At 39.9% G+C, this 27,825-nt stretch overlaps 1 protein-coding gene across 4 annotated transcripts in view; it reads right to left on the reverse strand.

Moving 5' to 3' along the window:
* CELF2 (CUGBP Elav-like family member 2) overlaps window positions 1–27,825 on the reverse strand; it is a 376,801-nt gene that overhangs the window by 132,178 nt on the left and 216,798 nt on the right. The window lies entirely within an intron of this gene.

The following is a 27,825-nucleotide window of genomic DNA, read 5'->3' on the forward strand; positions in this document are numbered from 1 at the left end:
TGGAACAAAGAATAATCTGATCTGGGAGACAAATGATCTCCCAGATCAGGGTTTAGGAGGATTTCTACTCTTACACAGAAAATATATAATTTTAAATATTAAACAAAAGTAAAAATACATCACTCCCTCCCCCCTTCCCCCCCTTGCATTATCGATAATTAAGGATAGTAGTTTCAACTAATTACTTGGCAAGAAATTCCAAAAGTGCTGATGATTTCTGGATGTTCCAGTTTCAAGAAAGAACACTAATGATGCATGAATTTTCAAGCATCTCCCCATCTTTCCACCAGGGAGAGGGGGCAAATGGCCTGTATGCAGCAATGTCAGAAGCTGATCATGGCAGAATTCAGGCATTTCAGAGCCACCTGCCACTTTCAAAAAACTTGGTTTTAATTAGAATTTCTCTGTTTGATGATTGTTCAGGAGTGAATGCCCACCGGAGGACTTGGAAGAGCTCTGAATCTGCACAACCAGATGAAAATCATATTTTACATGTGAAAAAAAAAATCTAAGAGTGGTGAGAAGAAAACAACCCTGTGCAATTCCCCTGTCTCACAGCTATAACCTGTGTGAAGACAAATTATTTAGTTTCCTGTGTTTCATCTCCTTGAAAGCATAATTCACATTAATATGCCTGTATTAACTTTAGCACTTTGCCTGCTTACAGGCAGGAAGGAGAAAGTTATATTAAAGGCACATTTTACACCACCAGCAAGAAGTTTGATCATCCCTTGTGAAGTGCTTTCAACATGGATCAGCAGACAACAGCATTTATCACACTCATAAATGGCTAAAATTCCTGTCTATTCTAGCAGGAATCTTGCCTGAGTAAGAGATGCTAATATTTGGTCCAAACTTTTACATTACATTTCACGTACAAATATCTTGTCTTGCAAATGCTCTTGATTTTGAATAAGTTCTACAGGCCACAAGTTCACCTTTAGAAACTGAGACTTCTCCAGGCCTTAGAAACTGCATTTCCATACGAAGACAACACTTAAGCCAAACCAAGCCAACCATCCAACCACCCCCTTAAAATTTCTAAGAAACAGAAAAACCATGACTGACTCACTTGAGTGATACTTCATGGGAACAACTTTCTAGAATTTCATGGAGCTGTAGGCACCTACGTGACACTTAAACCTCTTGAAAATCACTCCATTATTTCTTTTCAATTCCTATTGCTTTACGTAAAACCCAACCTGTCAAACAATCTCCCTAGTAGGGAGGTTGAAAAATCCCTGACCCATAGCTTAAAATAACTGGGGAAAATGCTTATATGTTATTTTGAAAGAAAAGGTAGAAGTTTAGTTAAGCTCCCAGCTCTGCCCTGGGCTTGGTCAACTATTTTCTTTCATAAATTGGCTTGACTTTTCACTTCATTTATTCTCTGTGTTGTTTGTATTGAGTTCAGTTTTAAATTATGCCCTTCATCTGTTCTCTCTGTTGGATCCCTTCTTTAAGAAAGCCATACACAATTGCTACTTCAGCCCAAAATTGCAGCCAGGGTCATGTTTAATAAAGAGTAACAAGTTTATTCCTTTGCTTTTTCCTTTACCAAAAACACCTTTACCACCAAGAGCCCCACAATTTCCATTGCTAATCAGCCAATTTTTTAGGAAACCACAAAGCCAACCACTAATACCTGTTTTCTCAGGTTAATGGCCCTATTAGCATCAAGTTCTTGCTTTGAGCTAAAGGTTTAGGCACAGGTTTAGGCACAGGCCAAGCTCTCTTCTAATTGCACAAAATGTTTAAGCCCTTTATTTTGTTGGGACTGAAGTTGAATTACATGTATCATATTCTTTAAATGCTTTATTGGCTGAAGATGGTTAAAAGCTCTGACTCAAGGCATAGGTACCACGCACTATGAAGCAAAGTTCCAGGGGACAGGTTTTGTCACTCACTGCCTGCATTAACTTGAGGAAGTCATTAAAATTTCTCCAAACTAAATTCTGCCATCCATTGACAGCTCTGTCAATCCACTAACTCCTGCAGAGTTAGGGAAAAACCAAGCACAATTTAAGCTTTTCTTTAAAATACTTTTCTGCCACAAGGTAGGGACTTGACTGAGCTGCCAAGATTTTGGTGGTTTGACAGACAAGTTCAGGCCACAGAGGGGGCACTCATTTCTACAAACACAGCTGGGCTCCTTCCTAAACTGCACTTTGTTGATTTCAGTGCAAACCAAGGCTCTCAGACACCTCAGAGGGGGAATCCAAGTCTCACTGTTGGGATTTTGAGGAGCTCATGAACACTGTTGCATCAATGACACTTGCAGTAGTATCCTCACCCAGCTCTGGCAGCTGGTGTAGGACTAGAGCCAGTGCAGACAAAATGAACAAGTGAATAAAACAGCAAAGAGATAACAATGGGGAAAAACCACCTATTTTATAGATTCTGTGGATCTGATCCCTGCAGTGCCCTTGAAGGCTCCAGGGAGGAACAAAATTATACACCACACCTGCCTGATGGTTCAGTCGTCACAGAGCTTGTGGGGCCCAAAATCCAGCCAAATATGCTTGATCCTTTGCAAATGATATCTTCTAGAGATGAATTCCCTTATCTTCTCCTAGCTTTCATCCTCACCCAGTGGACACTACTGCTCTGCACTAAGACCTCTTGGCTGCTAACAGCTGTAGGGTTTTTATTAATTTCTCTTTGCCGACACAGCGGCTCTCAGAGGAAGTGGCTTCTTCCTTCCCTCATCTCCCCTTCTCCTGTACCCAAGAAGTAATAAGACAAAAGAGAAACTACATGTGAAACTTTGCAGAAGGAAGCAAAGCAATCCTTGTGAAAGCTTAGGACTTTCTTGAAAGCACAAGTGTACAGAGATAGCTGTGTGTAGGGGACACTAATGAGAATGAGATCTCCTGGCACTTACTGTCAGTGCCCAAATGATGAAAGAAAGAAAGAAAGAAAGGAAAGGAAAGGAAGGAAAGGAAAGGAAAGGAAAGGAAAGGAAAGGAAAGGAAAGGAAAGGAAAGGAAAGGAAAGGAAAGGAAAGGAAAGGAAAGGAAAGGAAAGGAAAGGAAAGGAAAGGAAAGGAAAGGAAAGGAAAGGAAAGGAAAGGAAAGGAAAGGAAAGGAAAGGAAAGGAAAGGAAAGGAAAGGAAAGGAAAGGAAAGGAAAGGAAAGGAAAGGAAAGGAAAGGAAAGGAAAGGAAAGGAAAGGAAAGGAAAGGAAAGGAAAGGAAAGGAAAGGAAAGGAAAGGAAGGAAAGGAGAAAGAGAGAGAGAAAGAGAGAGAGAAAGAGAGAGAGAAAGAGAGAGAGAGAGAGAAAGAGAGAGAGAGAGAAAGAAGAGAAAGAAAGAAGAGAAAGAAAGAAAGAAAGAAAGAAAGAAAGAAAGAAAGAAAGAAAGAAAGAAAGAAAGAAAGAAAGAAAGAAAGAAAGAAAGAAAGAAAGAAAGAAAGAAAGAAAGAAAGGAAGAAAGAAAGAAAGAAAGAAAGAAAGAAAGAAAGAAAGAAAGAAGGAAGAAAGGGAAAGAAAGAAAGAAAGAAAGGAAGAAAGGAAGAAAGGGAAAGAAAGAAAGAAAGAAAGAAAGAAAGAAAGAAAGAAAGAAAGAAAGAAAGAAAGAAAGAAAGAAAGAAAGAAAGAAAGAAAGAAAGAAAGAAAGAAAGAAAGAAAGAAAGAAAGAAAGAAAGAGAAAATAAAAGGAAAGAAAGAGAAAATAAAAGGAAAGAAAGAAAAGAAAGAATTAGATTATGTGGCTTGCTGGCTCTATGCTGTAGCAATCCTTCCCTCCATGGCCAATTTAGCCCATCGGACTCAGGGGTGACCCAGCACATCATCTTCACTGACAAGGTGTCATCTGTATCATAGAGAGCAGCCTGAGGGCAGAGATTAAGACACTGAGTCGCTGGCTGCTTGTGGTTGCTGCCAGAGCATCCTCTCTCTCAATTTGTGCCAATTTTTCTTCTAATAACCTAACTACCATTCCATCATTTCAGCAAGCTGACAAGGCCACTCTTGAGGAGCTAGAGATTGTTTTAATATCCCTGCTGCTTCAGCAGGAGCACTGGAAAAACCTAGTAGATGCCCTCTTGGTCTCTGCCATTCATATCTTTAATTACTGCAGGACTGCTAAAAGTAAATTGCCCACTCAGGACAGAGAGGTAGCCTTCAGAAATAACGTTTGAATCAAAACAGACTCTCTTAAATTCATCACTGCTAAGAGCTTTGGCATTAATCCACGTTCATTTCCATTAATGATCCCAGTGTCAAGTCAGGTGCTGAAAAACAGCTGTTAACGGGGACCAAACGGACTTACATGAGACCTGTTTGTCAAATCTATTTTTAACCCTACCCAGAACCTTCATACTGTTATTTTTTGGTTAATAAATGCTGCAATCCTCACCCTATTATTGTGGTTTTGCTGTTTTGCTGGGGATTTACCCTTTTCACGTTCTGTGGTATATTTGAATTCCCTCTAAGAGCCAACAGAACAAGAACATGATAACAAACGAGTTTCAAGTGTAATGACAACTAAATCCAACCCAGTGCAGAGGTATTTACAGGCACCAAGGTTTTACAGTAATAAAGCATTCACATCTGAGCTGTGGCATCACTGCCAGGATATCACACAAGCTGACAAAAGGGACAACACTCGTTTGAAGGCTTCTGACTGCTGTCAAGAGAGACAGCCAAGCATCACCTTACTGTACTCCAAAGATCATAATTGCTGGTTTACGAGCAAATTTTATCTGGAAGGACCCAAAAGGGCTTTATAAACTCATTGTTTAGAGGGGAATGACTTCATCGTAAGGTGACAGACGGCAGCTGTTTAATGACATGGAGCATTATCACACAACAATTTCAGCCAGGAAGGGTAGAACAATACTGTACCCAATTGAAAACTGCAGGGGGCTGCAATTTATAGACACAGAAGGTAATTACCTACATTGGATTTTGGCCAGCAAAATAAGGGCCAGAACCTCTGACAAGCAGAAAAAGAAGCTGTGCAACATTTTTAAGCTGTAAATGACCAGGTCTCTGTGTTTTTGGGGAAAAAAAGTCATCTCCAGATGCTTTCTGGCCCATCAGCTTTTTTGCAGCACACTTGCTCAAAAGGAGCTCAAAGGAAAGATGATGTTTCAAAAATCATTAACTGCTTCTTCTGCAGCGTGTTGTAGTTTTTGGCAGAACTATTAGACTCTAATAACACTTATAATTATTATTAAGTAACGCATATCCTAAACAGCAATTGCTAAATGACCTGACATCATGCCCAATGAAGAAAGAACTCATATGGCAGGATGTTCAGTCCTGCACAGGCAGTAAAGTCTACAAAATAATTATCTCCAGGCTTCCCTGCACCCATCAGCAGGGCTAACAACTGAGCAGCTGTAAGACTTGCAATCCATCTTCCAGCCCCATAAAGGCTTTTACAAAGAGATGAGCAATTCTTCATCCACCCAGCAGAGAGCAACCGCACTTGCACTCTCACACACACACGAATTACATGAAAATCCTGATGGCTTTTAATACCTGACATACAATGCTCAGATTTCATTCTTCTCAGTAGCTAATAAAACTCAAGTGCTTGTGTCAGCACTCAGTGGTAAATGCAAAGATGTTTTTCCTTGCGTTGCTTCCACATTGGCAGAAATTATCTCTAAAAGTGTAATTTTTCTTAAGACAGTGAGTTACTTTTTACTGCCCTGATAATTTAAAACCCACAGTCATTTTTCTGGTGAAAACAGAGATTTTTTGTAACTCAGCTTTGTTTACTCTCTCCATGTAGTAGATAATACAAACCATAAGAAGCCACTGTTAGTACAGGGAATACTTGCTTTCTGATTAATTCCAAATTTAGTACATGTAATCACTTTAATGCCTCAGTTGCACATTTTAGGTAAGAAGGTATTTTATCCCAGAAAAAAAAAAAATTGAGAATATGGGGGCGAAAAAAAATTCCTACTTTGAAAATGTTTTGATGGGCAATAAATTTGGGCTGGGAGAAGGAGCAGCAGAGGAAAGTTGCCTTTCAAATAGGTAGGTCAGGCTGCAGGATACTAAGGGCAATGTGAATTGGAAAAAGTACCAAATATAATAAGACTAGAGAAACATCAGAAGAGAGCTGATCCCACCTGAGATAAAGCATGTTATTTCTTAGAGGTATCGATGCAGATTCCTCACCAGCATCTCAGAAAGGAATCAAGGATACAAAAGGAAATCCTAGTAAGAGCTACATTAAAATGCAGTTCCCTTTTCAGCTGGAGGTGCACACTGGAGCACATACACTCCTTTGTGCTTTAAGGCTTCTTTCCTTCCTAAAATTAGGCCTCAGAGTTCCACTCTCCAAAGTTAAATATTCACCTCCAGAGGGGGGTGGCTCTTCAGGTGTTCAGCCTCTGCATTCCTGCACCACTTCTATTACAAACCACTTTGATTTATGGCAGGGGTTTCAGCTTAAACCCTGGATACCCCTTGTGTACATGTTTAAACCTACCAAAAGATGTTATTCTAATGTTGTGCTGTTGGTAATGCTTCCTGGAACCATAGAGGCAAGCAACTAACTTTGCAAAACCTTTATAGATCTGCTACGTCACACCTTCAATAAAACCCCTTACATGCAAACACACCTTAAAAAAACCACCTCCTACATGTTTCAGATCTCAACTTTTACTGCTGCTGTGTGAACCTTTTAAAAATCTATTTATTAAGCAAATTATTTTTCAGAACATGCAGTAGTACTTAATGATGTGCATGAGCTGTGAGTGGAGCAACTCATACAATTAAAATACATGTAAACAAGAATGAACGAGTGCAGAAGAGAAAGCAAATGGAGGAGAAGAGGTTTGTTTTTTTTAGAGTCTTCTATTTTGGAAACCAAAATATCACTGCTAGTTCATCTAAGAGCAGAAGCAAACAATTAAACACACCATCTATGCAAGTTTGAACTGGGCAGCATTTTTTTGTTTATGCTGGTAAAACTTTGTTTATGCTGGTGGCCTATTTTCAGTATCTTTAAAGATTTGCCTACAGTGGCCCATAGATTTTACTTAACTGAAATTGGTAGAAGCTCAACAGCCAGTGACAGATTCCTGCCCTTCAATGTCTGGAGAAAGTCAAAACCACCCCACCCTGCCTGCTTTGCATTCATTTCCCCTCTTATTCAAGTACAGAGGAGAATCACAAATTTCTGGGATACATGAGAAGAATGACTGAAAATAAGTACTTGAAGATATAAACCAAGAGCCCATGTAAGCCCCAACCCTTGTTCTTCCAGGCTGCTGTAGGCTTTGGGATATAATTAGTTCGAGGTTTGATGAGGTCTGCTAAACAATAATGTTCTGCAAAATAAAGCTCAGCTTAGGCAACCACACAACAGTTAATTTTTGCTTTCTGGGCAGAATTTGTTCTCTTCATTAAATGCTTGAACAAGATTGGGACTGCCTTTATCAGGTGTAAGGCAGGTGCATTTCTAAGAAAAGTTCCATGAGAGTTAAGACTCACAGAATCACAGAATGGTTTGGGTTGGAAGGGACCTTAAAGACCATCCATTCCAACTCCCCTTCCCTGGGCAGGGGAGCCTTTAACTAGACCTGGTTGCTCTAAGCCTGATCTTTGTCTTGAACATCTTCAGGAATGGAGCAGTCACAGCCTCTCTGGGCAGCCTGTGCCAGTGCCTCAACACCCTCACAATAAAGGATTTGTTCCTTATACCTAACCAAACCTGCCCTCTTCCAGCTTAAGGCCATTCACCCTTGTTCTATGCCCCATAAAAAGTTCAACAAATATTAAGTCATGACTTTTAACTATCTGTTTCTGATCAACTCCCAGAGGGGTACCTGCACATCTTGTTTTGACCTGGGATGTTAAGCAATAAAAAAGGCTTCTAATTTATCATTTTTCTGTGTCTAAACTAACCTCTGTTATGGCAACTACTGCAACTTACTGCTCCACTCTTGTGCTCCTCAACAACTTTTTTGCTAGTAACGTCTTTGGGGCATCTGTGCTCTGTCTAAAAGGGACTCTAGTTGAAAAGGGCTTTTTTCTCTCTGCATCACTGTAAGCTGGACAGTGAGAGTCAGCCTGTGTGCCTGAATAATTGCATTATAATTTTGGAGCATGGACTGATGATGTGCTTTTCCACATGAAGTTGAACCTGGAGTAGCTGACTGCTCAGTATTAATGGTGTGGATTATTAATGCCTTGCCTTGCTGATTACACACATTTGCAATGAAGCACACTTCTTCTTTCTGTGTGGCATTTATTAGTATTATTTTTTTAAAAAGCACAATGGTATTTGATTACACCCAAATGCTTATGTATTTGTGACATGTCAACAACTGAATTAGAATAGTACCAGCCTCTTAAAATTCGGGACACGTAGGACCATCTGTTTTCTTGTCAACAACCTCAGCCACTCTCTCCCCATTCCAAACACTTACTGCTCCAAATTTACAAAGTTGTTACTCAATTCCCTTTTTCCTTTGCCCTCCAAAAAACTTCAAAGGCTTCAAATTTTTTTTCTTTTACTTGATAATTACTGACATGGCTATTTCAGCAACTTTTGTTGCCACGCTGGCAATTATCTGCAAGTTCTTATGAGGTTTGCAAGGTCTTATCTAGTTTATGGCAAACTCTGTCCTGGAGTTGAGATGGAGGGCAAGGGAAAGGTGTTCCTCAAATATTTGTTTTGAAATGCAGCTATTTCTGTGTGCTAAAATCAACCAATTATTTAAAGAAGTAATTTACAGTCCAGTAAATTAGGACCCACATGTGTACGTACACACATGCTCAGGCCTGGTCCCAGCTGAACTCCACAAAGTGCAGGGAATCATTTTCATGTGCACAAAAGACACGTCCAAAGAGAAGGAGGCCAAGAGCTGCTTTACCTAAATAGCTTCCTTAAAAAGGGAATTGAAGATCACAGCCCTGCTCGTTTTAAGGGTGCAGCCAATTTTGTTTAGCCAGTTTTGGTTAGATTTCAAATAGGCTATTAAAGGAAGCTGTGACATTCAATTTTCTTACTTAAAACAAAAAAATCCTACAAAGCTCAGCCATGCTCTTCCCTTCTACAAATCTTAATATAAGAAAAGATAATTGTCCAAAGTGTGATGCAATTGTGATTTCAACAAGTTGAGCATCATTATAGCAAAATCCCCCTCAGCTGATTCCTTTTTTAAAACCATTTCTTCATTTTTTTGACACCACATCTGGCATATAGAATACAGATGATCATTTGTTTATATATCTGTCTAAATGCCTTTTCCAAACACAGCCAGATGGAGCCTTTCAAAATCAAATTAATTTCAGATTAATTCACTCTGGACCCACTCCAGTTTCATGACTCTTTGCTTTGAGGCACCATCGAAATTGATTTAGAGTCACGAACTTAAGAGAGCTCAAGTCCTTAGGTACAGAAAAAAAAGAGATCCTTCTTGCATACTGAAATATCAGCAAATCAAAAGAGTCCATGATCCTAAGTTTTGGCTCCTAAAAAAACCTCCACCAAATCAACATAAGAATGCCTTAGTCCACACAGTGCCAAATTCATATATAAAAGTCTTCATATTTCATTCCAGAAAAAAATCATTTTAGAATTTACATCTTCAATGCCTCCCTTGCTGAGTCCAATAAAATTTATTGCTCTAATTAAAAAGCAAAATAAAAAAGCGTTGCTCTAAACCTTGCAATAAGCAGTAGTCATGGAAAGATAGGAGACAGGTAATAAAAATCTCCACTGCAAGGGATTTATCTAAGGAACTATAAACAAATGTAGCCTGCAAACACTGTGGGCTTGCACACTGTCAATCCTCTGAGGATGCCTTTATTATCTCACTTGTTTCAATTGCAATTTGGGTTTCCATGGAGATGTAACAGTCAACTCTGGAAAATTATAAGATAAATGTCAGGCAGTGATAACGGTGTTAATGAAGCTTCATTGACAAGCAGAACTATGCTTCAAATAATAGGCATATTTCTATTAGCATATGTATAACCTGTCCAGAAAAAGAGAGGAAAAAAAAGCCCAACAACGGGGAAAGACAATATTAAAAAATTAAAAGGAAATTGTGTATATAGATGGTACAAGACATACAGTGGAACACTGCATCCACGTGAAAGGATGAATCCCTAACAAACAGAAGAGATGCGGAATCAAAATTTACTTTCCTGATTCTTCCTGAAATCTTTGCACTCAGCTACCAGGCTGAAAATGCTGGATTTTGCTGACACACACAGACACACTCCTGCATGGTGTGACTCCTCTTTCCTTACACGAGGATCTGCTTCACCAGGCCCTTTGAAGATCTCATCATGTGCAAGTATAGCTGTGGTGGGCTGTTAGGAAAATGCCAACCTTGGTGGAAACATGAGCAGAGCACACACCAGCATGGCCCCAGAGCTCTCAGGGGTCGTTCATGCTCAGATCAGGGTGGCTGCTCCACCACATCTTGATTTGTGGTGGTGGGTTTTTGTTAAGCTGTTTTGAGTTCTGTATCTCAATGGTTCTTCCCTGTTTCCCCCTGCCCGACCGGTGAGGTGCTGTCCAGGCATGTGTCCCCCTTTGTGTCTTTGTCTACCCCTCCTACCCCTGCCCTGTCCCTGAAAGCTTCGGTCAGTTGTCCATCTTTCCCCTGACCCAAGTTCTGGAAAAACCCCTGTCCATCTGTCCTGGGACCAACCACCTGCTTGTTCCACACCCCCCACCCCGGGTTTAAAAGTGGGTGCAGGCCTTGTCTTGCCCTCTTTTTTGTATCCCCCCTCTTGGGGAATAAACATCTCAGATTCATACAGAAGGCACAGAGAGCCTTCTCTAGCCCTTGCTCAGAAGTCTAGGCACTGCAACACCTGTTGCTGAAGGAGAACAGCCTTGGTGTGCACTGTTCCCTGAACCTGCTGGCACAGCCAGGAGTCAGAGCTAGCTGGGGTTCTGCCGGCCGTGTCATCGGTACACGATGAGTTTAACGTGGCCCTGCCGGGGCGAGCGCTTCAGGCGACAGCACGGCGTGGTCCTGACATGCTCCTGTGTTAAGCAAGCCTGTGAAAGCTGGAGAAGCTGCCAGGCATCTGTGAAGGGCTGTAGCCAACTTCTTCCTTCCCACAGATGGAATGGTTTTGGTGAACTGGAGGTCAAAGATGTGACAAAGCGGATTTCTGCAGAACAGAGGGAAATAAAGCTCATCCTGCTTTATTTCAATGAGTCAAGCTCTTCACTTGGCCAGGGTGGACTTCCACCCTGCCAGGGGAAGGGGAAAGAGTTTGGCTACACTTGTACCTGAGGGTTCATGTTGGGGGTTTATCAGAAGCTGGGAGTAGGGCAGGAGTGGGGCAATCCTACCCCAGAGAACCACATAAAATTTTTCATAGGTGGATAAAAAAAGCTAAGATATTCACTGCCTATTCATGAGGCAGTATTGCCTCTGTCAGGACAACCAAGAGGTGCTAGAGGTTGGTCCTCTCTCTTCTCATCCCACTATTTGGCCTTGGGAATTTTAGTTTCTTGCCTGCCTGTGTAATTTCTTCAGGTAAGTGTCAATCCTCCCATCTCTTCCTCTGTCTTTGAAAACAAGGTTCTGGTATTAGAAGAGCATTAGAGGGATTACAGATTAAATGGTGAAATGGAAAATCAGGATCAGGCTTGGTTCAACAGAAGAGGAAGGTGAAATCTTAAACATACAAGCAAACAAAGAAGAAAGTCTTTATTCCTCCAAATGCTTGATGTTAAAGCATGTGGGCAGGGAAAATTTCAGGAATTTTGGGGAAACTCTCAAATGTTACTAGAAAGTATAATCTTATGAAGCTGTAGCTCAACCAAACATCTGCATGTGGGACAGGAAACAAGCTGATTTTGCCATTTCAATGAAAATTACAGCTGGGGAGTGGGGTTGGGGGCAGAGTTTTTTGCTCTTTTCCCCCTTCTCTCCTCAAAACACCTCTGTTCCTCCTATCTTGTCTAAATTCTGTTTGTTTAGTAAAGGCAAACATGAATGTTGTCTGGAAAACACTTCCCAGTTCTCCAGGGAGAAGTCCAGACAGGTTTTAGGGGGCAGAAAAGGGAGTTGAAAAAGTGCTCAGTCTTTCTGACTGAGCAGATCAGCCCTCAGCTCTGATTAGATTGCTGGACAACGACAAAATCAATAGAAGGTTTTTTCCCTAAATAGTATTACAAGGAAGCTTAAAAAAAATCCAAAAGTTTCTCTTTTTCTGATTCTTTTCTAACTGCTCCTCAATATAACAAACAAGAAAAATCTAAGTACCTCATTAGATTTCTACTAAAATGTCAATAGTTAGAAAGTGATTTTCCTTAGTGAGTTTTCCACATACTTATAACTCACTCTAGTGCTTTTTGGGGGAGGAGGAAAACCTCTAATATTAGTGGTGGTTGATTCTATGTAGAAGGACAAGTACTTCTGCCAGCTTTGTGGAATACAGAATAATGAGTAAAACTTGAGTCTGGCTTCAACTTCAGATGGGCAAGACATACACTGGCTCCTGCCAGGGTCAAATGGTGGCAGAACCAAGTCCCACCAGAAGAGCAACCATGATTTGTAGATTAAAGAGAAGAAACTGGATGTGAAGGCACAATACTGAGCAATTTTTTTAAATGAAAAAACCCCCACGCGTGCGTTGTGTAACACATTGTCTGCACTGCAAACCAGGCCAAGTTGTCTTAATTTCTCACTTATTGAAATCTCTAAATTCCATTGCAATGTGTTTTCTAGCATCTTCAAAGGATTCGTTTTCCTTTGTATTTTGGATTACCAACAGTTTTACTTTTATGTCCAAAGAGAGACCTGCTATACAAAAGGTCAGTAGTAGCACTGGCAGCCAAGTAGTCAACAACAAGCCTGAGTTTTTAAAGTAAACCCTCATTATAGTTTAAGATTTTACTTAGTCCCTTATTTTTTCTCTATTATTGCAAATAAGATATTTTGCTCTGTCTGTTGTGCTGTTCTTTTGAAGCTCACAAGAAAATAAACAGCTACACATAATTAGGGAAGGAGCAACTCGCCCTTTAAAGGCATCATTCAAACAAACAAAATGAGAAAAACTGGTTTAAATTTTCCTAATAAACATACCCTGAAAAATCCTAACAAAAATACGCCCTAGCACACACACTTCCCAAGTCAGATGGCAGTCATTTATGGGGATGCTTTTGACTTCAAAGATCTTTTAATTGTGAGTTTGAAGGACACTCTGTGCAAATACAGCATTGGGAAAACAAAACAGGGGTGCCATTTGGAACTGTTTTGCCAAATGGAAAGGAAAATACAGCTTGAAAAGTTGCCAAAACCCGGTGTTTTTAAGGTAATCATAAATAATTGCAGTAGGAAAAATTTAAAATGATGAGATAACTTCTAAACTGTACTTTTTGGACAAAATCTTATCCTAATGGATATTTATTTGGTCTGGAGGTTTAATTCACAAGCAAAAATGAACCAAGCTCTTGGGGATTTGCTGACACTTTACAGAAGAAATGGGAAAAGAGGAGATGGGAAAAACCAGGAATACCATCCACATAATTTTGACCACCACATAATCTACAAAGACTCTTAACTCCAATACCCTTGTGCAAGAGAAAAGGTAGTTAAACAGTCGTGGATATATTTTTAAGCTCCCTGTAACATACTCGACCTGTGGAAACTTGGCCAGCTTAGGTTTGGCCGGCTGTCAGCGGCGGTGTGAAACGCAGTGTGATTTATAGAAATCTCTGTCATCACACCACAGGGTTAATTTCTTTCCTTCTTTTTTCTCTTTCCCTCCTGCCCCTGAAAGTGGAAAACTCTTATTTGTGATGACAAGTCTTTGGAAAGCTGGAGGATTAGTAACACCATGTGGTTCCCTAAGATCTCTAGCCCTTTTCCAACTGTTTTTCCATATACCTCCTCTCTGTATGGTCATCAGCACCTTCACTCAGCAGATGGAAAAAGGGAAGAACCTGCCCCAGGGCAGGTGGAGGGAGCAGGATGCTGGCAATGGAAGAATACAGCCTTGAAGCTCACATGTCTCAGCTGCCTGATACAAGAAACCGAGGGGAATCCAAGCATCAAATATGGGATTTTAATAATATGAGCATTTATTTTAATGATTTGAAGGCTGAACCTGCTGGGCTTGTCACTGTAAGTAAGAGATATGGAGAAAGAAACGATGAAGCCTGAATTTTCATTCTGACTGCCACCACTGGAGAGCCGTGGATTTGTGCTCACTCTGGTCTAAGGCAGGGAAGGATATCTGTGCCCTGGGCCCACACAGTCACTCGGGATAGGAAGCCACCAGCTGGGCAGCAGGTCAGCTCTGAACACTGAGCACAGAGCTTCACTCGAGCAATTGCAAATTCATTGAGAGTGGTATTACTCACAGATTATTTTAAGGCACATCAGCTTCCTTGCTATAACCATCCTTCAGAGAAGTCGAAATCTAATCGAAGAACAAAGCTGGGAAGTGTGTCTAATGGCAGAGAGCACAGAATTATGGAACAAAAAAGCTGTTTCTCAGCCACACTCTTTCATAAGTCTTTTCCCTTTCCTGTGCTTATCTCCCTCACCTTTGAATTACGATCCCATCCCAACAAAGAATTCTAAAACACTCAGAGGAAACCACTACGTAAATGCTGAACCGTTATGTTATTAAAAAAAAAAAAAAACACAACAACAATTACCCTTTCATGATATATTTTTTCTTTTAACTCGATGCAATTCTAATTTTTCTCTTAAAGGCAGTGTTTGAATATTATGAAATACAGCAGAAGTAAAGTACTTTCCAAAGCCACTCTTACTATTTGCATTGCAAGAGCATCTCTGAAGCCCCAAACAATGCTGCCTGCTTTCTAAGTAGCAGACCTAATTTTATTAGTAAGCCCAGATGTTTTCCTACTATTTTCATATGTTAGGAAACATGACACACTCACAGACTATTTTAATAGGTAGTTAAGAAATAAAGGGGAGAAGGGGACACACCAGGTCTGAGTTCACTTAGCCTACAAAGTCAGAATTTTTTTATTTACTTCTTTCTTTTTACCAAACACCTTCATTAATGAGCCCAAGATCTTTATGCTTCTTTAATTGTCTAGGCTTCCACCTTTCCATGATTGCACTGAATATCAATACAGCTGGCTGAAACAGTTGCTGCTCTACTAAGAAAGTCAGAGAATCTGGGGGGTTTCCTGGACAGAATGAGAATGTATTCCCTGAAGTTTCAAGGTAGAAGGGAATACAACTCTAATGTGCCAGCTCACTTCTCATTACTCTATATTTTCTAGGCATTTATCCAGTAGATGCCTTGCTATCCTTTCTTATTTAATTCAATGATGCATTCTTCCATAGAGTTGCACTAGGCTGACACATTAATTAAAACTACCTTGAAATATTAGCAGCTACATAGCATTTGATTGGTAGGAGAAAAATAGTTGGGTATGAAAATTACTATTAGCTTTTACATAAAATAAATTATTATTCAATAAATTTTAATTGCCTGGGGCATTTTTACGAACAACAGGGATTAGTGAATATAATGTATACAATACATTGTATATGTAACAGAATAATGAAGCCTGACAGAGTACTTTTGCTTGTTTCAGAGCACATACCCAGCTCAAATGGGGAAGGAACAGATTACAAGGAGCTTTCCCGTAGCCACACGCAGCTGTAAAAGCTCAGAGTCAGCAACAGCAGCGCACGGACAGTTAAATCAAAACTACAAATCCTGGAGGAGCCATTTCAGCTAAATCACAGCCTCTGATTCCTCATCCTATGTGGTCAATGGGCCTCCATTTCTTAAAAATGGGAGCACTGGTGGAGGTAGGAGGGAGGCTCCAGGAGCGCTGTTTTTGTGAGCTCTGTTCCACGAGTGCTGCAGAAATGTACACAAAGCTTTACAAATGACCTCATTTTTACTAGGAAAGGACAGCTCAGCTCTGTTCTACATTTTGCTGAACTGAAAGGAAGGCCCCACAGCCAAACTGTCATGTCTAATCATTGTGTTGCTGGAGAGTGTTTAAAACAAACAACTTTTTTCTTTTTTTTCCCCTCTCTTTTAATACAAAGCTGTGGAGCAATTGTGTTTTCAGAGGGTGGGAGCTGCATTTTCTATCACACAGCCAAGACACCAGAACAGCAATTTTTCCCGCTGCAATGAGCGAGGTTTATAAGGATAAATTTTCACCTCATTAATGATCTGAGCTGATTATTCCCTTCCCCCACTTTTCCTTTTAGGTCATGGATCAAATGTGACCCACTTTCCTTGAATGCTTTCCCACCATCTATTTTTCCCATTAGAGTAGAAAGCCAGTTGCTAAGGACACATTACAAAGCAGCCATGCAACCACTAAATATCTGCCCCCCAAACACACACACACATTTTTCTTCTCCCCTGCCTTTACGATATTTCCCCCCTCTCATCATCCACTCTCAACAAGATCCCTCTTTACATTCAGAAAAGCCAACAACAGAACTGCTTATAAGGACAGGCTTAGCACGAGAATAGGATTTTCTAATGACTACAGAGGCTCCTGGGGCCCTTCATATTTAAAAAAATATAAAGGCAGCAGCCTTGGTTTTTAATTACTCCTAATTCTAAATCTCATGGCCTTAAACACAATAGCTCTTTCAACTCAGGAAAAAAATGACACTAATCAGTAACAGAGTCCCCTGTGCAACCTGCTAGTCCTCTGCTGGCATTGCAATGCTTCCACTGCTATGATTTTTCAAGGTTGACCAATGAGTCAGCAAAGCCAAGACAACTTAAAAAGCATTAAATCATGCAACTGAAATGTTTCTTTCCAATACAGCACTGGATGGATTGCAATTAGCAAGGGGAATCACTACAAGGCAAATATTGTAAGAGCAGACAGAGAGAGAAATAGGGAATTAAAGGAGATGGTGCTAATTTTGCAACAAATGAGCCCCAGATGTTAAGGTATTTATGATTTAATATAGCCCATCTCACCAACCAGGTAAGGAATGTAATTAAAAACCATTGAAGTTCAGTTGCTGAAGCTCAACAGAAACAAAATGAAGATTTAATTCATCTGCTCTACTTCCCTCTGAGTAGCCAACTAATACTCCTACTTGGTGCAAAGTCCTGTGAAATGGAAGACCTGTGTTGTTCTACAGTGCTTTCCCTGAAAATCCTTCTCCTTGGCATTCATAAAAGAAAAGATGTCATTCTAAGTGTCTCACTGAAAAATTAAACAGAAGTATGTAACACTGAAGCTACTTGGATTTGTCTGACTGTTTCAGCTTTCTGTGTCATTTATTACACTTCCCAGTAGGATTGTGCAACACCTTGGTGTTTCTATAACCAATACTTCATTCCTTTAGCAAAGAGAGGTACACTATAAGATTAAATGTTTCACATATATAGATTCACATCTAAATGACAGTTACACAGTGGAGAATATTGGTGATTTGGTCACAGACCTGTATTTCTACTTCATACCACCCACTTTTTTTCCACAGAACATCCACAGCATCCTTTCTCCTAACTCTCACAGAGATGACAGAAATCATAACTGCAATGGGATTTTCCATTTAGCAGGATGATGAACACGTACATCAGAGCTGAACTGCGCCACTGACACTGTGGAAAGATTAGAGTCACGAGCATTGAAGCAAAATGAACCGTAAATACAATTACTGTTGAACTATCAACGAGCAAACTAAGCATGGGCTTCAAGCAGGGGCAGTCTAACAGCCTCCTGAAAAGAAGAATAAAATCCTGTTGATTGCAGGAGTCCCTGAATTCAGACAAAAATCTCCAGTTTTAGATTGCAGGAATAATAGTCCAAAAAACAGACTTTTACTCTGAATACCAGGTGAGCTGCCCACAAGAAAGATGACCCTGACATATGGCTGAGGCTTCCAGGCACCTCAAAAAGGAAGTCCATCAAGCTCCTTCCATGGGCACTGAAAGCATGGAAAGCTTCCATTGCCTGGAGGAAATTAAAGGGAAAACCCATCATTCTTCCATCTGAAAGCAAGCTGAAGCAAGCAACCAGACCTATTTTTCTGGACATTCAAAGAACTTTCCAGATTTTGACCAGACATTCTTATTTATACTACCCCCTATTCTTCTACTTTTCTTAATATTTACAGGGTTTTTTCCTATCACTTCTGAGTTGTCCTTAGCACACCTTTTGTTTGCATTTAATGCATTTGTTCATCATTAAACTGATGATTCCACTAAAAATACACCAATAAGAAAGGCAACCATGGCAGCTGGCCCTTATTACTGCATCATTTCTGGGCAGGATTCCGAAACCAGATTAAGTGACAGCAACTTCAAAGCATTTGAACATCAGGTTCCTAGCACCATGTTTTATCATTTTTGAACACTGATTGAATTCCCAACAGCTCCCTTCCAGTCTGAATAACTATTACCCAAAAATAAATATGCTGTAAACTGTTGATCTCTTTTCTCTTGACTGTTATTGCCAAATTGCTTTCAAGCACCTGTGGTATTCTCCAGCTGCCACTGCATGTTGCTCCTTTGCTTAACTTCATAAGAAGAAACACACGAGCCATATGCAGGAAAAAGTCATCTTATCCTTGAATCTTTCCAGTAGCCAAGGCAGAGCTGTCCTCTGGAGTGAGCTGGTTATCTGTTTACTTGATGAATTCTGAAAGACACTCAGCTTCCATATCCCCCAGCTGCCAACAGTGGCTGAGCTCCCACCAGAGCTCCTGTGCAAATCAAAGTAAGGACAGCGAGGCATCAATTTTGCCACTCAGTTCTATTCCAGAAGAGATGCCAGGCAGCAGCATTCAGCTGCTCTGTTTTGTTCTTTACTGCCTTCCATCATCATTCCACATACAAGCAGTGACTGTTTTCCAAAGGGAGACATGAGGAGCCAGGTTACAATGCAGAGAAGGACACTCATTACTGGAAATTAAAATCCTTAAACAAATCATCAACAGTGAAACAATCTCTGCTTCGATTACACTCTTAGCTAGCACATCCAGGCTTTTCTTGCTTTGGCCAGAAATACTGAAGCCATGATTGATCTAATCTGTAATCATGTTGTTTACTTCAAATTAGAGATAATATAAAAAGCATAACAGTGAGTATATGTATATTCATAGCAGCACTGCAGACAACCAAAAGGAACTCTATTTTATCCCTGCTGCTTTGCATTTTAGCCTCATTTCTTCCCCTTTTACAGTCTATGGTAAATACAATATTTGCTTTTAGAGTTCTGACTCTCTGGGGATTATAAAGGAAAAGTACTTAACACAGAGATTATCTTTCTGGTGTTGCACTGTACAAATGAAAATTGTTACATTAATGGCACTATACAGTCATGTTCAAACACCATTAAGTACCTCTCCAGAAAACCAAAGGAAAGGGAATGATGAACTCCAGCATAGTTCTGCCTCGACTTGCAAGTATATTTGTGTTTCTCCCTCCCTCACCATGCAAATGACTCTCTGGAAAGGAATCTTCAGACTTTCTTTTCCTTTCTTTAACACTTTATAGGCCACAACAAGAGTAACAGGGAATATTAATACTTAGGAAGCACAGACAGCAAATTCTCTGAAGAATACAAGGTCTGTAAAACTGTCACAAAACGTGCCCAAATATGGATTTACACTATCAGCTCAAATTGTGACCCACTTTCACACCTAAAAATCCCAAGCCTGGGTGTCTGCTCTGGGTTAAAAGAATGTAACAAACTTCCTTCAAACACACCAAGACTGACTACTTTGTTCTGTTGTACATTCCTCTTCCTCCATGGGTTTAAGGCTTATTTTTAGCTGCTTTAAATCCGAATGGGTCAGATGTATATCTGCTAATGAGTATTGGTAATTAAGGTTTCAAACCACACAGCAGCAATCCAACACTTTCATGTTGCTGATATCTCTCTATATTTGTGTATATTTTCAGAGCAACGTCTGAGAGTCCTATTTGATTCTATTTCATTAAGTTCTTCAAGGCCAAACTTACTTGTGAGAGCTCAAAATGTAACTAAGTGTAGATTTTTGTCCTTTTATTCTTCACAAACCTTTGCAACTGTTCTATATTTTACACTTTCACTTAGAAAAATTTAGAGATTTACATCCCAAGACTATAAATTCCAGTTATATTTTTTGTATTTTACCATGCAATAAAGTAGAAAACATAAAAGATTATTATTGAGATTATCATTAATATTATTTATGTATTCCAGTGCTTAGAAATACTACAGCAAGAACATTTACATGTGCTGAAGAAGCTTGATTATAAAGCTTGGCTAAACTTACTGGAAAAGCTGCAATCATAGCACAGTTACTTCCGAGAAAACATTTTGGGAAAACTCAGCATATTTCATTTTCCCCTCATAATCTAGAGATATCTGTCTAGCTTTGTCAAGTGCTTTGAAAGAGCACGTGAGAAAACTGGGAGTTTTACAGGTGCAAAATATGTCAAGGAATGTAAAAAGAAATGCTCTCCTTTCCCACAGATTTCAATTTCAGTTGTTCACAAGAATTAGCCAGGCCTCTGTGAGGTCTGCTCAAACACAATTTCATTTGTATGTGCCTGCTACCCCCTGCACAGTGTAGGAAATAAAGAAGAAATGAAAGAAAGCCTCAGCATATTCCTGAAATTAATTTTCATGATAGGAGCAATTGAGTCCATCTACTAAGGTACTTATAATTACATTACATTGCTACTTCGAAGAAAAATGGCTGGCTATATTCTAAGAAAATATTAACCCCATCAGCCCAATCACAAATCACTACATTTAATGTAATCTTCCTTTTATTAACACCCACAAGGTGCCCATTAGAGGCACCATCTCTGCTGTCCTAAATCATTTCTAATTATCGGACGAGCAAAAACGCGACGGAAATGTTATTTCACATCTTTGAATGAAAGGCTCTTTGCTTCCAAAAGACATGTCAGCACTGCATGATTTACTCCATGATTTTGTTTACTGCCTTCAACTTTCATTAGTGTTAAAAGAGCTAAGATTGTTTTCCTTACTGCTGAGATTTCCTAGGAGAGAAGAATCGCACAAATACTGAACTCTCCCCTGCCTGCAGTGGGCCAGGGAAGATAGAAGGTGAAAGACAGGGTGCAGCCTCCCATGGCTCTGCTGGTTTGGGTGGTTTTGTCACAGTTTTGGCTTTCTAGGGGATGGGAAAGGAAAAGGGCAGGAGCTGTGCCATGATTTCCTATGCCTTGTCCTACTCCTGCTTTGCCATCTCGCCCCTCTCCTGAGTCAGGTTTGGTTTAGACTCAAGGCTTTTCATTTGTCCCACATTCCTGCCATCCCAAAACAAAATAAGCAAGAATTTTAAACACCTAAAGGGCCTGAACTTGTTCCTTTATTCCTAGTAGTCTCTCATTGAGGTTTTTGTGTTCTTCTAAAGAGTGATTGTAATTAATGCTTGATAGATTTTTTCAGCAAAATATATTTTGTTACCTAATTTTAACTCTAAGATTTTGACTCAGTTTTCAAAAAAATACTAGGAGCGTTTTTCAGGAGTAAAACCTTCTAGCTGAAGAAAAAACCTATTTCCTAAATCATCAGTCACTGCAAGATTTATACATGTTTAATCCCATTCAGACACACATTAATACCCTCTCAAACTAAAACAAAGAAGCAAAGTATGACAACAACATATTACTAAAAAGAGGGAATTAAAAGAATTAATCTGGTATTTCACTACTGGAATTTTTGTGAGTGATGGCATCACAAGTCCCTGAGCATCCTGATCTCATTGGATCTGCTTTGATTTAGGGTTTGGAGCAGATGACCCAATTTCCCAATTTAAATTACTCAATGGTCTAGATATCAGAACCTGCAGAAAAATTCCTGGAGAAGGAAGAAATGATTTAGGAATTAAAATGTATTTCCTTGGAGGAGACAGGCTTATTTTTTTTTAAATCAGACTTGATATAATTTTCTCTTTGCAATATTATTTATTCCCTAGCTGTGCCATTATACATAAGTGAAGCCTGACTCTCCCACACAGAAAAGGTGGTACAGACACTGATCCCTCCAACCTCAAAAATGCTTCAAACTTCCAACTCTTTGCAGTTCAGTGCCTGCTGCTTGCTCCGTACACACATATTGCAGTATGTGATCAGGAAGCCCATGAAAACCATTCAATCATGGGAAGCAAGAGCTGGAATTTCTGGGGATGGCACTAATTTCCTCAGGCATTGGATGAATCATAACCCTTCAATATCTAGAAGAGTTATGATTCTATCTATCCATATCACGGATGTAACATACACCTTCTATTTAGAAGCTCTGTACATGATTCATTACTGTGACACAGATAGATAAGAGAATCTATGGCTTTGTCATCCAGGAATTGCACTATGGTACGATATTTTACTAGAGGAAATGCAAACATTATTCTGCTAAACCTTCTCTGTGCCATTCTACAATGTTGTTATTAACATTCACACACAACAATAAAAACTTATGGGTATTCACAAGCAGTTGTTATATCATTTATAAGACAATGATAAAGCTGAACACTATAATCGTAATTTGTCAAAATAGAAAAAAGGGTACAAATAGAAACCAAAATCAATTATTTAAACCATGATGAGGTACCAGAAAAAAGAACTGGTTTGCATCATTTAAATTGTGCAACTGGTGTGCATGGATATCCCGAAACCAAAAAGCCAAACACTAAAGCCGAGACTGTTGATGTGCATCTCCTCAGCCTATGTTAGAGTGAATGAATAAAGGTTTTAATGATGTGACTCATTACAAACAAAGTATTTGAAAAAATACTGTACTGATTCCCACTGTCACTGCCCTCACAGTGGTGGGTCAGAAAAAGAAGTAAGCAAGATTCCCCCAAGCTTCTCATTTTGACTGCAAACTGAAAACAACTTCCACAACCTTCTTTTAGCTTTCAGCCACTTGTCAATACTTTGCAAGAAATGGTAAATGATTTCTGGGCTGAATTCATCCATTGAAGACAGTAAGTAACAAGCTGTGAAATTTAGTAACTCTCTTTCACCTCTCTTTCTCCAGGGCTGGCCTTGAGCAGGGAAAAAAGCATGTTGCCAGAGAATCAGCTCTTCAAGGGCCAGACCATGCCTCAGCCCAGAAAGCACCGTAAGGGAACACATTCCCTGGCCTGATCTTCTATTTGAGCAGCCTGGGAGCCAGAAAAACCATCACACTGGCTGTATTCCTTCTGCACACAAACAGAACGGACACCTCTTATGTATGTGTAAACAAAACAAAATAAATCGTATTTTCTAAATATCATTTTGTAATCTGCTTCCACTCAGAATACACAATGCAGTCCAAAAGTGAAATGAAATATATACCTCATTTTTCAAAAATGAAAGGTGGTGATTACTTATTTGTATTTAATCTGTTGCTTACATCTTAAAAACATTGTGAGCATTATATCCAAATAAATATTTATCACTGTAGTAAGCCTTCCTCTAGTTGTTGGTTAGACTGTAAACCCAAACCATACCTTAGAAAGAGCTTAACTACAAACAAGCATCTCAGCAGCTCACTACGCAGGGAAGCAAGTCAAGCGAAAACCCAAATCAAGCGTCTCCCCTCTGAACAAAAACCTGGTGCAATTCACTTCAAACATGCCTCTCTCTTGGCTTCTGAAACACCACTTTGCTGCTCTCTTCTCAGTCCCCAGTCGCCTCTTTGCCAAATGTAACACATATTTATAAGAGGTTAAAATAGAAACAAAGCACTACCAACAACCAACCAAACAACCCAACACTGCATAAGGGGGAGGACAAACAGTGGAGCCAGACGCAGCAGCTTGCTTTTACTGTCTCTTTGCTCCTGGGAAACTGCAAAAGTGGCTTCTGAATATTAATTGAATAAGGAGCCGTGCAAATTCCAGCTGTTGCCCGTGCACTGGGGTCTGGAAGATGGGTGTTTTCTCAGCCCCCAGTTCCACTCCTGGACTCCCAGAAACCCTGCACATATGCAGCCCTGCAAGTTGCACAATTTAATTCTCTAGTCCATCTGCAGAACTCCAGCTTCTCTGACTCCCGTGGCACATCAGAATTGTGGAAAATGTGGCTGGGATAAGAACTATATTTAGGGAGGCTCTCCCCTACAAGCTGTGGGCAATAAAGCGACCATGTTGTTACAGAAGAACACATGATGCAACCCCCATTTTTGGGGGAATGTGTTTACCAAGCTGAAAGGCCATCAGGCAAGTTTGCTGGACAAGCATTGCCTCTCCTGATTTTTTTTTTGCTACTGGGTAGCTCAAACACAGGGAGCTCCAACACAAGTCATCACTGTCGATGGGAACTCTGTACTACCAGTGATGTCCAACATACAGGATCACCTGAAAGGACAGGGACATCACAGCTGGGGATCACTTACACCCAGACTCAGCTCGAAGGTGCCAAACCTAAGACAACACCAAATCTGTAAGAAGTGCTCACCTCTTCTTATGGAAATAAGGAAAAGACAAAAGGGGTGACACCTTTTAGGTGTCCCATGGCAAGTCCTTGCATCACTGACCAGTTTGAACTTCAAAGGACATGTGGAAGTACCAGTAAGTGAAATCAGTAAGGCCTTTAAAAAGATTTTTTAAATGGCTGGGGTCTTCATCATGTCACATTTTCTGGGTACTAGCCCAATTTAATTTGATTTTAAACTGTACTGTTTGATGAAATGTCCTGTTCTTTAGTTCAGTGAAGTCGAGACACAATAAATGGATTTTTAATGGATGAAAGTTCAATTTCTCTGGCAGCAGAGGCACATGAGGAAAAGAGGCACAATATACAAATGATGCACTCTGTGCTGACTTCCGACCCCAACCATTTCATGACAGGTATAAAAATTAAATACTGGGGGTGAGAGGACAGGGAAGAAAAAGGAGAGAGCTTTAAATGGCAGCAATGCTAATAGCCAAACAGCATATAAATTGTTTAGGAACAGAGGTTGATTTTCGGTTATAAAAACACTACAGCTGAAAAGAGCTAAGAATGTTATTTTTCTTTCCTTTATCTTCTTTTTATAGGTTAGCTACTATTTCTGTTCAGTGTTTGGCTTTCTACTTCAGAGCGTGTGGCTTAGTAAAGTCAAGTAAGGTGTTTGGAAGGGGGAGAAATGTAATGATATTATTAATCTCTGTATTATGTAGTAGAATCCTTGGTAGAATATATGCAGATAATTCTCTCCCTTGTTTCTATTCAGCAGAAAATAGTTCAACATTAGAAACATGGTTCAAGGCCATGTTTCCTCAGTCCTGTTGGAGAAATGAATCAGGAAACAAAAATAGCTCTGATGGTGCTCGTATTTATCAGGACTTGACTGAGCTGCATTAATTAAATAATGAATCTTTAACTGGAAATATGATGCTCTATATCTAAAGCTCTGAAGAACCATTAAGAATTATTTGAAAGCTCCAAAAATACTTCAAAAATCAATTAAATGTTATTAAAACTGAATACAAATTAAAGACCAAAGCACTCATTCCTGCCTATTTACCTCAGCTAGTTCAACTTTAAAACCTCTGCTCGCTTGCCAGATACAGATTGTGGCTTTTAACATACAATGTCAACAGATGCTTACTCCTGCTCAGTGGCTCTGGGCTAGAAAATGCTATTTTCAGTGTTTTCCCAGAGAGGAGGAAAGCATCAGCATTTAAAGGTATCCCCACAAATGTTTATGTTTGGAGCACTGGCACTGGATCTGCCAGCGGAGCCTTCCCACGACCTCACTTACTCATCATGAGGCAATATTTAATCTTCCAGCTTCACCCGGGAGGAGATACTCCAGTGTTTCTGTCTTTGAACACCACTTGTTATGGCAATTAATGAATTTCCTATCACCCATTGCTCCTGCCTGCTGCTCTGCCAGATGTCCCTGACCCTGCTGCTTCTCCTGATTCCAGCGGCTGTGGGGCTTTGGGGTTGGGCTTTTCCATCTCTGCATCTCTGTCATTTTTGTCCCTCAGAGATAATTTATTCCAACAGACAAGGCACTGGGCACACCCTGCCCTGGAAAAGCTGACCCCAGGGGCTGGCACTGGCCTTTGGGGGGCCACATGAAAGGCAGTGGTGCCTCTTGCCCTCTCCCATGAGTGCCAGTGGCTTTTAAGACACCTTCTCATCAAAACTTTGTGATGAGGGAGAAAATTTGCAGCTCTGAGAGTGTTGAGCATGTCAGATCTGGAATGAACTGGGACTTTCTACAGTGAACATCAACAGCACAAAACCAGATTTGTGGGGCTCTTCTCATTGCCTTAGGACCCCCCGATTATTCAAGATCCTGTGGTCTCACATGCCCCCAACGAGTATTCTGAGGTTCCTATTTGTTTAAGGACCTGTTTTCTCTGCTTGATTAAAACATTCCTGAGCTTTTCAGCAGAATAGTCATATTTAGCCTTAAACCTTCATTTCCCTAACAACTCCTTCAAGTACATACTGTGCTCAATTACAGTAAACCTACAAACATGAAGTTCCCTTTTCAGATGCATTCATTTGCATCTTGCATTAAATGGTTTGTAATAGAAACACATCATTCAAATGTTAACTGAAAATTATCATTCTTAATTCTCTCACACCTTTATAAATTTTTCAGCTCACCTGTCTTCTATTATAAAATGTAATCTGAGTAACTTTATTTTATTTATAACCAACAAAGTGCAGAAAAGCTAAGCAGAAGCTCTGTCAATATTTTTATGAGGTTTGGCACCTCCCCCTAGAGAAATTACTGAAGCTTTTTTCATGTTCACAACTAACTTCTTCACAGAAACAGTAATGTCTTTCCCCCTGCAGTCACAGCCAACAGCAACCTTTAAATTGCTGAGGGAAAGACATTTTGAGGTTTGAGAAACACTGTGCAGAAGGCACAAATCGCTGCCATCCTTAGAATATCTTTGTATATCCTAACCACAGGGAGTTCAATCCTGTATTACTGCAAAAATGTTATGCCAGGGGCTCCCTGTGGGCCTCTAGTCCAAAAATAAGTATTGATGTAATGTGCACCTAAGAGTTCACAAAATGCAGGTGCTAGAAGTGTCTGGAGCAGTGGTGATTCTTAGAGATGCTCTGGCAGTGTTGAGGCATCTCTGTTTCCAGGTAGAAAAAGAGGGCTGCACAAAATGAAATAAAATTAATCATTAGGCTAAGTTATGCAGCAAGTTCTAAGCCTGTTGTAGACAGTATTGTGCAGACCAGTGGTGTTTTATATTAGTGAGAAGTGTGGATAGAGTCAATGAATACACATTGCCAGCAAATGCTAAAGGAATGGGGAGACAAAGTGCTCTGGTGAGCTGCTACACCAATGAGAGAGGAAAATCCCCATTTTTGCTGCAGTGCAGCACTGCAAAGAGTTCTGGTATCTTTTAATTCTAGACAGATGTAACCCATGGACATCACAGAAGACCACAGTTTTACAGAAGATAGCCAGTCTTTGCTGTCATCCGTGATGAGAAAATCAGCTGGGAGAGACATCAAGTAGCTCCTCAAAATCCAAACACATTTTTGGTTTAGAAAAAAGCTGATAGTGGAGACTTGCTCCATTATTACTCTTGTGTAGCATTTCAGTTTAAAGATAGGTATCCAGAACACTTAATCTAGAGGGAGAAAAAGAGTAACACAGTGGACTAAATATTTCACCACCTTTAAAAGTAAACAGACGAAAGCAAACCTGCATCTCATTATTTTGGACTTAAATAAAAACCAATTCCTTAAGAGGTTTAAACATCCTTTGTAATGGTATGTTTTGCCTTATATCTTAAACTTTCCAACTCTGAGATAAAGGTGGGAATTGCATATCCAGGAAAAAGTAAAAGGAATAATATATACACATTCCACAAACGGATCCAGTTCTTCCCTTTTGAGTGGGCAAGTGTTACTCTTAACATTAGCAAAGCCAGCAATTTCTACAGAAATTCAGCCAATCAGTACATTCCCCATTCCA

This window comes from Prinia subflava, chromosome 4 (assembly GCF_021018805.1).
Source record: "Prinia subflava isolate CZ2003 ecotype Zambia chromosome 4, Cam_Psub_1.2, whole genome shotgun sequence".
NCBI lineage: Eukaryota > Metazoa > Chordata > Aves > Passeriformes > Cisticolidae > Prinia > Prinia subflava.